Raw genomic sequence first — 10,385 nt, 5'->3', positions numbered from 1 at the left:
ATATACACCCACACATATATAAAAACCAAATGGAGTCTCAGAGAATAGAACCCGCAATCTGTCGCCAGACATCTCGGCGAGCGTCATACTGTTTAGACCACGGATGCATTACGGATCACAGACCAATAAGCGCCGCACTGAAGCCTCCACAAATTTTATAAGCGTTGCGGCGCTTATTCGAGCAATTACGGTAACGTTTAACTTTAACTCTCTGTAATATCGATTATAATGCAGTATGGTATGGAAAATATTATTTGCCGAACAAAGACATGACGTATAATAAAATAACGATGGATATAAGATAATTTAATGATACAAATTACGTCTATTTTTAGGTGTTCGGTTTAATAGTAATTGTGTTCCTCAATTGTTGGAATATGTTTTCCTGTACCGTACAACCAAGTCCGTTTCTCTTCGTATCATCAAGAATTATTAATTTAAAGATCATTCTTCGACTTCATAAAGGCTAAAGGTATCATAATGATTTGGCGCCGGACGACAGATGAAACCGAGGTTTTGGAGTTGATGCTTCTTGTTCCTGTTTTAATTTTTTTGAATTTTGTGTTAAATTGTCATAACTACATCAAAATGGGAAAAGGCATACCTGTATCTGTATGTTTATGGTCACGTTAAGCAACGTTAGATCTATTAGCACAGGCCTCGTTGATCTCTGCACGTAGGCGTAGTTTCTTAACTTTATCCTAAAATATTGTTTTATCTAATTTTGTAATGATTATAAGTTTACGCCTTATATGGTGATATGTTCCATATTCTGCCAATATTTGTCGGAAAATCAAGATCCCATTTGTTACACAACAAAATACTGTTGTCCCATGCTGAGTGGTGTGAACTAACTGTATAGTATTACTTGTTTTCTATTGAATGCAGCTGACCCTTCAATACTACCGGGAAAGAGATCCGTAGAAATGGGCTTTAAAATTTAGACGAAAATTATCATGAAACATTAAACATAGAAAAAATAACTGAGTAACAATTTTATTAATTAAAAAATACCAATATTAATAATATTGATTATATCAATAGAAAATCTGCCTGTACAGACGTTTCGTTGGCAGAATTTGTCTGAGTACACGGTAAGTACAGTATTTGATTGATACTTTTCGCCGGCAGCTCAAACGCCGATACTCAAAGGCAATCCAAATCAGGAATTTTGCCGTCAGCACGTTTCTAGTTAAATATGGTTGAAATATTAATATGGAAGGAAACCAGCATCAACTTTCAAGATCGGCGTTAAGTACGAGTTTGAAAGTCAAGTATGGTTTGGCGAGCAGAGTTGTCATTTAATCGCAAATAGAGATAGGCCTATCTTAGTTTAAAATAGAGATATCTTAGTTTGAAATACAGATCGATTTTTAATGTCAAAACTTTCGCAATTGTGACATATCTCAGGTCCCTGTCCTTTCGGCCATGAAACGTATCGGCTAACTAGGCTATTTGACATTCCATCATAATTTTGCAATAAAACAAGGGAATTCAGCTCTACAAATCAACGCCTATATCCACGAAAAAAAAAAGAAAAAAATAAACTGTCAGCGAATTCACAGTTCACGAATTGATTGTAAGTGGACAGATCGGGGAAAGCTCCTTCGACTAATGGTCTGCCGGCGACCGTCTGTGGGCGATCATGGGGCAATCTGATCTGACCAAGGGATCTGACATTCGCCTTTGAATATATATGTGCGTTCTACGCGCATGAAATAACCATAGCAATGCTTTCTTGGACATAATATTCGCGTTTCCATAACATGACTGTTCGCATCCTCACCGATAAGAAGTGCAAGTACACATTCTAGGTAGGTCTATCCACTACTGAGTGTATTAATAATGCACACCTTATGAAAAGGTATGTCATTTTTTTAACACCTATTCTAGGCCTATTATCAAAACTATCTTTGCTATATTTTTGATACAAATTTTCAGTGATAAAAGAGAACAAAGTCAGTAATGTGCTCTGGATTGTGCACACCACATGAGTCACGAAAAGTATGTTTCTTTACGCCGCCAATGCGCATTTATGAAAGTTGGCGAAAGCAAAAGACGGCCTAGTTATCCTGTACAGTGTATTTATTAGCGATACAATAATATAATAATAATAGCGAAGATATGTACAGGTATTAATAATTCATATATGGTAAATATCATAATCTTATGAGTTTAGAATCAGAATTTACAATTAGAGGATAAGATGTTAAAATTAATCTAAATACTATTGTAGACATTAAAAATCTATATATTGGACACTGAAAATACATACAGCAGACTCACTGTTATCAACATAAAACAAATTCAAAAATTGTATATTGTGTATATTGACATGTTTAAGGAAATATTGTGAAAAGAGAAAAAAAAAACTGTACTGAAAATAATGATATTATGTTAAAACCCTGTGATAAATGTGAAATTATGAATAAAGGTGGTTTCACCAACAAAAAATGAGGAAAAAAATTATAAGGACTTTCGTCACTTGTTGTGATGAGCCAAATATCAATCGTCATCGTATTTTTATATATAGGTTTTATGGAGCGTTACGATGATATCGTTTAGCACTACGGTGATCTCCATAGTAACCATTTGCTTTATGGTTACGTTGACTGTCACCCTTCCTCTTCCAGGTAGGACATGTTTGAAGCCTTATATAGCATTAACAATAATACAGTACTGCCAATAGAGGTCTAATAACGACAATAACATTAACAAAAATGATGATGACGATGTTGATAATGATGACAAAGATTAAAAAGCATAGTGCCACCTAATACTGATAATTTTTTTATTCGTATAAACAAAAAGCAGTTGGAGTGTTCAACCTCTCACAACGGTACAGCCTCTCACAACGGTACCGCTACTTTTAACGCGAGTTTCTTTTTTTTCATTTTGTGATATGACTTATGCCCTATAATTTTCATAAAAGTTTCACTTACGAATACGGGTAATAATGATAGGCGAGGTGTTTACACCATTTAATACTGGCCAACTCATTTACAGGACAGAATACTGTAGTCGTACGACTTCTGAAAATTCATTTAATTCAACTATAGAATATTGTTACAGGTCTAAACAGAGATCTCAAGACGGAAGAAGTCCTAGTTGCACAGACCGAGCATGACCTGCCGTCGGACCTCGTATTTGCCATCATTATCACAATTTACCACCTCTTCCACGAAGGCTTGTGCACTAATACTCCAGTGACAGATGGGAACACAAATCGCGCCACCATTGTCAAGATTCAACGCTCAAAAGCTAAACAAATTCAACTCGGTTACGTGGGTAAGAAGTACACACGGATCCTGGGCAAGAGGGCCAGTACTTTTATTCCTTGTGAGTAGGGGTGGCGCCAGCGGGGGCCGGGGGGCCAGGGCCCCCACATCGGGGAGAAAAAGCACACTTCGTCGGGGAGAAAAAAACTCTATGTATTTTCTACATATTAGTAGACTCTAAAATCGATTAAATAAGCCTTTGTAACCCCTAAATTGCCAAATTTTCGTGGCCTTCGCCCCCTGGACCACTTTCGGAGCCTTTTCATCGAAATTGGACCACACCTACTTTGCTTTCGTCGGGGAATCTGACCCCTCGTCGGGGCATCGCCCCCCCCCCCCCCCCCCGGGCAAACTGGCGCCACCCCTCCTTGTGAGATAAATTGCTGCTCTTTAAGTGCAGTAGGTCTTGTCGCAGACCCTTACAATATCTCGTCATATGAACATGTTCAGCCTGACAATGAAGGACCTTGCTCCAGATTACAAGTAAACATCTCTATTGACCACTTCCCCCGCCACTTCCCTCAAAAAGAATATCTTCACAATATATGCATTTCTGCACCAACAGATGACGATAACGACAAAATACACCGTCTGAATTTAAACAACAATAATGATCACGACGACCAGCATAGACGAGGTTTATTTCGCGTGCTTCTAACACCATTTCGCCGGATACGAACATTTTTTCAACGTTTTCGGAACAGAACAACAACTACCAGTCTAACAACAACCACTACAGCAACTGCCCAACAAATTAGTCCTACTAATCTTAGAGATACAGAATGTCAGTGTACACAATCTAATAGGCCTATTGCACAAAAGTCACGTGTCGATCTAGAGGATAATCTCCAAGAGGATAATGACGCTACTGGCAACCATGGCAACTGGAGACAATCACAACGCCCACGACTAAGGACATTTCAATGGCTAGATGAACCAACATCTTCAGACGACAAAGAACGAGAGCGATCACTTCGATGCAAACAGCGTAAAAAGATGAAACGTTCTGAATTTTGGAATACGATAACTAAACCCCAGTTAGTCATCTATTCTGAAAGCACCACGGAACTCAATACCTCATCAAATAAGAGCATCAAAGGGGGTATGTTTGATGTCAATGATTCGGAAGAAAATTTTGAAGAGAGCTGCTTTGACGCAACATCATCCCTCACTAGTACGTCCCTCACAATAGAAATGTTTTCCAATCAACCTGACACTTTACCTCGAAAGAATATCGATGGTGGCAAGTTAGATGTCACTGACACCTGTCACATTCTTGAAAGCATTGCCAACAAGGACTACTCGGTCGTAACATCATCACATCACGACGTCAAACACCGTTCACAATCTAGCACGTCACAGACAAAAGAAATACTTTCTAGTAACAATGACTCTGAAAACAAGCACAGGAAAAATGCCAAGTTCAGTGGTATACCAAATGCATCCCTACCAGAACCTAACGACGTAACGTGTTGCAGACCCAACCAATGGGGCGATGATAGTGGAATTCATTTAAAACACAAACTGCCATTGTTACATTCACCTCACAGCGCCGTTGCAACTGTTCGCTCACTAGACTTCAACCAAATCAACTGTCAACTAACAAAATCCAACCCACAATCTTCATTCATCATGAGCTCACCAAAAGGACGAAGGCGGGAACGGAATTCGCCTCTAACGCAAGTTCCTATAAGCCTATCTGCTGGGAAAGCATCAACGAAATTAATTAGCGACAGACCTGCTCAAAAATTAGTAGCAGAAGGAATGGAATCAACTTACGATTGCAGCCGAATCCAAGAAGATCAAGTGTTTGATCAAGATAGTCGAAATGCGTCTGAACCACCTAAGGCTAATGACATAAATGATACCAACACTCATATCAACACGAATCACGAACAAGAGGCTCTAAACCTACAACAATATCAGAACCAATGTTCATGTTGCCAGGACTCTGGGAAACAAAATGGTGTACGATACCGACTTCGATCATTGGCCTACAGACCATCGTGTGACAATATTAGTATGAATGAAGCTATTCGATCTCATAAATTGATACTGGAAAGTATAACGGGAACAGGCAAGGTGCACAGAGTCATAGACTGGGTTGCATATAGTGACGTTACCATGGACAATGTATCTCCACAGTGCAGACAATGGCCTACAAGTGCCACATCGCTACTCTACGAAGAAGTAGACGAACTGGAAACAGTCCGTGATTTTAATGAGTTAAAGCCAGGGTTTGTCTGCGACGAGAAGGTCTCAGCTACTGCAGAGAGGCTCCGAAAGCGCGCCTTCAGACAGAGCGTCTGTTCAACAGCTTCCTATATCACCAGAAAGCCAGATGCAGGGCTTCAGATACCAATCAACTATAGGAAGGTAACTTTGTATTTAGTGTCTTTGAATGAATAATCCAAAGAATCAACTCTCACTTCAATGAAGCCAATATGCATCCGCGTCCCGGGTCCGCAAGTCCGTAAGTGCGCAACGCATTGTGGGAGTAAAGGATGAGTAGGCTATTAATTCATATTTTGACAAAATCATATTATTTGTGGAGAGCACGCTTATGGAATACGGTACAAAGTGTCGTCGTCTGTCTCAGGTCTCAGTAGCGCATTCAAGGGGAGGGGGGCAGCCGACCACCATCCCCTATTCCAAAATTATTTTAAAAAGAGAAAATAAACAATAATATTCAAATTTAAGTAGTAGAGTGCCATTTCAGGCCATCTAGAGGCCCATAGTAATCACACAATTTCTTACTCTCGTGGTCTAGATCCTTTATCTGTGAAAATCCCTTAATTTGCGCCCCCCCCCCCAACCTCTAAACGAATTCCTGGAATTCGCCACTGGGTCTTCAACATAAAAAGGGGGATAAAGAGAATATCAGCAATTATCGACCAATATCTATTTTACCATGCTTATCAAAAATATCTGAGAGGGTCGTGTATGACCAGACATTATCATTTATACATAAGCATGATTTACTTAGCAAGATGCAATATGGCTTCAGAGAGGGTCACTCTACTGAACATGCCCTACTCCAAGTATTAGAAAAAATCACAAATGCAATTGACAATAGAATGTTTGTAGTAGGAGTCTTTTTAGATTTATCAAAAGCATTTGATTTAATTAATCATCAAATACTACTTAATAAACTTAGGTATTATGGTATAAGAGGACTTGTCTTTGACTGGTTCGTAAGTTATCTGTATAAAAGAAAACAATATGTAAATATTAAAGGGCAAAAATCTGAGTACAGAGAAATCTTATATGGAGTGCCACATGGCTCGATTTTAGGGCCTCTGCTTTTCTTGTTGTATGTAAATGATATGCCTGATGTTTGTAACAGATCTGACATTATGTTTGCAGATGATACGAATGTATTTCTGCAACATGAAAATGTAAATATGGCGTTTACTATTATGAATAGAGAGCTCGCTCACTTAAGCTCATGGTTCTTTGCCAATAAACTAATTATCAATGTCTCAAAGACAAAATATATAATTTTCAGAGGTAAAAATAAACCAGTTGACATAGGTAATAATAAGTTATCTATAAACAACAATAGAATGTGTAGATTTCATCACATTTCTAGGAGTAGAACTTGACAAATGTTTAACTTTCGCACACCATGTAAATTATATAGCTAACAAAATCTCTATTATGATAGGATCTCTAAATAGACTCAAGACATTTTTGCCGCAAAAAATTTTATTGACTATATACAACTCGTTAATTCTCCCAGTTATAACATATTGCATACAAACATGGGGTACCACTGACTCTACAAATATAAACCGACAAAAAAAAGCTTTAAGAATTGTATGCAACGCCCATTATCAGCATCCATCCTTGCCTTTATTCATCAAAACAAATTCTCTCACAGTGTATGACATTTATAAGAAGAATATTTCAATATTTATGTATAAGTACTTCATGGGACAAGTACCAGTGTCTTTTAATATATTTTTTCAGACTTATGGCTCTGTACACAGATATGGTACAAGAAATAAAGATAACTTGTGTATAACAAAAAAGAACACAAATATTGGACAAAAGGGCTTAACATATATAGGGTCTAAAATCTGGAACGGTATCAATGTAGAATTAAGACTCAGTAATAGTACTTAAATTCAAAAGAAATTTAAATAACCATTACTATGAAAACTATAAGTGTAATGCAAACCTATGTATAAATAATTGTGCTGTATGTAATCATATTTAACTTTTCTTCAGAATTTTCAATGACTATTGACTTGTTACTTTATTTATAAAATTTATTTTTTTGTGATATAGTTGTTAATTTTATTTCATAATCAATGGGCGCCCTTTATAAAGCTTGCTTGCTGTGGCGACCCTTTTTCCACTTTATTCAAATGTTCTGATGGGCTTACATTCTTATCAATTATTGTTTTTTTTTTCCTTATGTATTTATCCGTCTATGTATTTTGTATTGATGATGTGGAAATAAACTTTATATTGAATTGAACATATTGTACCTTTTATACTTTTTAGTACCTGATAGCGCATGGACACAAGAAAACTACAATATTGGGACATAGGAGAGATCAAAATGTTTCAATCAACCCTTTTAGTATTGATCACCGGGATAGATTCTTTGAGTGTAAGTATATCTATGACCAACAGCACCACCTCAACTTACCCGAGCTTGACAAAGAATATTATTGAATAGTCTTCGAAAAGAGGCCTCCAAAATATTAACAATAACAAATCAAAACAACTAGTACTGACAATAATGTGTAATATCCATTTTTATATTTAAATCCTACCATCAATCAGAAGCTCTTCGTATCTGCAAAGAAAAGCGCTATATAAATAACTGAACATTATTATTATTATTAATTCGAAGAAATTTTACGAAATGATATACTGTCATTGTATTGTGTGCTCATCCTGTTTTTGATTTGTAGTTGAGTTGAATAGCTTGGTGGTTAAGATGCCTGCCTTCCAATCCCAGGGTCATGGGTTCAATTCCTGTCAGTGTTGCAGGATTTTTTCTCACGACCAAAACAACTCCACTCCCTAAATCTCATATTAAGATTTAGTTTGTGTAAAGCATCGTGTGTGTATGTTTGTCTTGTGTAAGGGATTGTCACCTACAAGTAGGACAGTGATATATTCGCTATTGACAATCCTTGGCACATGTATTGTGTGCCTAAATAAATAAATAATAATAATAATGATTGTAACCGAGTGTGAATCTAACTTTTTAGTTGATGACTCTTTCTTTTGACTTTGGACGAAACGCTACAATATTCTCAGTTTACTGTTATTATTAATAATAATAATAATGTGATTATTAATATACGAACCAATACTCATCAATTTTGTCTTTAACCCTAGCTAAAGAGTATGGAGACTTATTGGAAAAAATGTTGCTTGAAAACAAACTTGAACTGAATAGAAGTAAAGTCAGAATTACGGTAGCGAATGGACCGCATCCTCGTCAAATTGTCAACAAAACATTCGAAGACAGCATCTACTGTAATCGAAACAAACAACTGATAGGAACTACCGCTTCATAAAGATGTGTGCAAATACTAACTGAATAACTACTCCTAAACACCTATCCTTTTAAAAGATGCATTGAATCCACACATGTATATGCCTTATATCTATATCTATCCCTTCATTATTTCCTTTCAATTCGGATTTTAATAGAATTGAAAACAGAATATCATTGACAATAAATCGTCTCATCATTGTACACATTTTCCATTTTCTTGTGTCATTTTTCAAAGTACTATAATCACGAAAGTTCGAGAGTGGTTATAAAAAAGGGTCCATCATAACTATAACGCGGATGGCGTATTTTACGAATCAATGGAAGTAAGCTCCGTCATGTAAGCATGGAGGTATAATAATACCTCCATGATGTAAGCCTAACCACGCTAGCAGAATCAACGCACTGACGGGTAACAATATATTTCCTATCGAAAGTTGATAAACATTGATGATGAAAGTTGGAATTATATCGTTTAGAATTATATTACTGACGAGCAATAACGCAGGGGGCAGGAATAATTTGCCCGGATGAATCGTTTTCAGGGGCGGATCCAGAGATGTAAAAAGTGGGTGGGGGGCCGAAAGTGGGGCTGATCGAAATAATACTACTCTAGGGGGCATGCCCCCGCGAAATTTTTATCTTCTAGAAGCCCGAAAATAACCTCTGATGCGTTTTAGGCGATAATTTTTTTCTTTTTCTTTCTTTCTTACTTTAAAAAAAAATCGCCTCTGGTTTCGTAGGCCCTACGATTGACAGATAAACAGACAAACATAAGATGCGCTTCATATACTATCTATGCTAATTACCTCATCAATGATAAGCCAAGGAGACAAGAGAGAACGCGAGACGATTGACCACTATATGGAAATTTTATTAATCTATAAAAATAAAATCAGAGATCAGTGGCCTTAATTCTCTCCCTAAACAATTAGGAATAATTAGAGCAAGTAGCTTAACTAGGACATAGCCGAATGGAAGCAGATCGGCTAAACAAACTCACAGCGGCTGCTGAGCTTTAAATTTTAAAATTCAGAAATTGTCTAAGATGAAAGGTTAAACAACTTATATAAGCAGTAAATCGCCTACGTAAACACTATAACGATGCTAGCGTCCAGTTATACTGTACCGCCGATTATGACTAGCGCGCAATGCCAAATCGTCTGCTGACGACTAACTAATGTAATTCGAATGACATCAGAGGAATGGATCGTGTCGAGTGATATGTTAGTAACATATGGTGATCTGTTATTATCAGTCAAACACTGTGGAGATGAAGGCAACGCGAGCTACAGGTATATGCCTACTCTACAAGCCTATCAATCCACATTGAGGTAAGTCCATCATTCTTCTTATAGGCCTGTTAATAAAAGTATAAAGCGTAACAAATTTAATTTCCGTAAAAAATCCTTTTGCTAAACTTTTAATATTTGTAGCACACGAGGGTTGTTTGTTTGACGAACTTTTAATTAGCCTGTACACAGATAGCTATTAATTATTTGCAACAGTAAACTAATGTACTGAAATCATTCTCACTGCATTGACATTCTCACTGCATTTAGGTTTACATGTACGCATATTATATA

The 10,385-nt window shown here is 36.9% G+C and overlaps 1 protein-coding gene across 1 annotated transcript in view; it reads left to right on the top strand.

Moving 5' to 3' along the window:
• Positions 1-9,917: 9,917 nt before the first annotated feature.
• The window catches only part of LOC117122410, a 7,508-nt gene continuing 7,040 nt past the window's right edge, over positions 9,918-10,385 (top strand). Inside the window, exon 1 of the mRNA XM_033267965.1 lies at positions 9,918-10,133. The gene's annotated coding sequence lies outside the window, so the exon portion shown is untranslated. The remainder of the gene's footprint in view (positions 10,134-10,385) is intronic.

Source organism: Anneissia japonica, unplaced genomic scaffold, assembly GCF_011630105.1.
Source record: "Anneissia japonica isolate Jap-2015-1 unplaced genomic scaffold, ASM1163010v1 scaffold275_len1219475_cov178, whole genome shotgun sequence".
NCBI classification, from domain to species: Eukaryota; Metazoa; Echinodermata; class Crinoidea; order Comatulida; family Comatulidae; genus Anneissia; species Anneissia japonica.
This window is presented reverse-complemented; position numbering and strand designations above follow the sequence as displayed.